The sequence below is a fragment of the Otolemur garnettii genome, unplaced genomic scaffold, assembly GCF_000181295.1.
Source record: "Otolemur garnettii isolate 467f Iridium unplaced genomic scaffold, OtoGar3 scaffold00050, whole genome shotgun sequence".
Lineage (NCBI taxonomy): Eukaryota > Metazoa > Chordata > Mammalia > Primates > Galagidae > Otolemur > Otolemur garnettii.
This window is the reverse complement of record NW_003852445.1, coordinates 2,161,575-2,163,615: the sequence shown is the minus strand read 5'-3', so window position 1 is coordinate 2,163,615 and position 2,041 is coordinate 2,161,575.

Sequence of the window (2,041 nt, the reverse complement as noted above, 5' to 3'; positions counted from 1 at the left end):
CCGGGCTGGGGATTCGAACCAGCCACCTTAGCTGTACGTGGCTGGCGCCTTAGCCGGTTGAGCTATAGGCGCCGAGCCCATTCTTGGAACTTTTATTTCTTTCTTGAATTGATTATCAGGAAGATAGTGGCTAGAAAAACTTCATATCTAGGTATTGAAGAGTCATAAATTATTTCTTTGCCTTATAAGTATTGGTTCAGATTAGAGGGATTAAATTCTAGAGTTCTCTTTTAGAAGGAATATGAGGGAGAATAAGCCTGAAGGTTTTGTATCGTTTTAACTAACACTAATTTTCTTATTTCTGACTAATTTTTTAAAAAATATTCTTAAAAAATTATAAAACAGATAGATAATAATATAAAAGAGTATATTATAGTATATTTATGTGATACACATTGTATAATACATACTAATTCATAAAATAAGTGATAAATTTTTTTTAAAGGATTATTTTTGAACAACATGTAGAAAGGGATAAGTTTTAGTAAATATTCTTCCCTGCCTCTGAACCCCTGGTTTATTTCCTATGTATATATCTGTTCCTTTTCTTTTCCCCCCCCACATATTTTTTCAAACAAAAAGTGTTTATCCTCTACATGCCATTCTACATCATGCTTTTAAAAACATTTTTAACAGTCTATCTCGAGCATCTTTCCTTATATGCACCTGTAGACATGTATGCTCAGTGAGCATTTTAAAGGGATATTATTTGAAATGCTTTAATGGGTATTAGAAACATTTATATGTGTATGAATGCTATAGACTTTATAAAATCTTGTATTTGATATTTTCCATGTTTTTCAGTCTTAGGAGGTAATTTTACTAAGTATTATGAAGGCAAATCTATGGCACTGTTGAACTAGGAGCCTAGTTTTTTGTTTTGTTGTTTGTTTTATTTTAATGATTGATTCCTAAGCCTGTAGAGGTAGGCAGAGTCAAAGGCCATGCTAACTAAGGATTTTGTTCTTTATTTGAAAAAGAGTAGGAAGCCAATGAAGAGTTGTAAACACAGTTCTGATAGAATTTGGATTTGGAGGGGCAGAGGCAGGAAACTAGATGAGTATCAAAGGAGTCAGCCAGGATAATGATGGACTGGGCTTGGGTGGAAAGTTGGGAAGGAGACTTGTCAACTTGATAAAGAAGTGAAGAGCCTTGATGGTTAAATATGGTAGCTGAGTAAAAGGGAGGAATCAAGGATGACCCCCACATTTTTTGCTTAAGTTGCTCGGCTTCAGTGGTGCCGTTGTTAGGGGTAGGACTGGGTGGATCGTTAGTTTACTTTTGGATGTCTTGAATTCTAGGTTCTTAAGAGCAATAGAGATAGAGATGTAGAATAAGCAGTTGGTGAGTATGTAGGTATATAGTTCAGTAGAGAGTAGGTGGGGCCTACTTTGTATCAACCACTGTTTTGATGCTAAAGGTGCAACAGTGAACAGGGTAGTTAGAGTTCCCCACCTTCACAGAGTTTATATTCTAGTGGGGAAGACAGATAAGAAACATAGATGTGATGTGATGTCAGGCAATCGTGAATGCTATAAAGTATAGTTAGGGGATAGTGACAAGGGTGGCTATTTTAGCTAGAAAAACTAGGCACATCTCTGAAAACAGTGCCATTTGAGTAGATAGATAAGACTTTTTAGTTTGACAATTTGGAACAGGTGAAATTGCTTGAAAAAACTAAAGCTATGGGGATAGATGAACTCTAAAGTCTTTTTTTCTTCTGTATTAAGGATATACCAATCTGAAAATTAGTTTTGAGTTGTCAGAATAGGGTTTGATTCCAGTAAATAGAAGTTGTTTGGCTTTTCTTTGTTTTTCCTTTAAACTCTTGCTATTAAATTTTTTCTTGGTGGTGCCTGTGGCTCAGTGGGGCGCTGGCCACATATAATGAGGGTGGAGGGTTCAAACCCAGCCCCGGCCCAACTGCAACAAAAAAACAGCCAGGCATTGGTGGTGGGTACCTGTAGTCCCAGCTACTCGGGAGGCTGAGGCAAGAGAATTGCCTAAGCCCAAGAGCTGGAGGTTGCTGTGAGCTGTGATG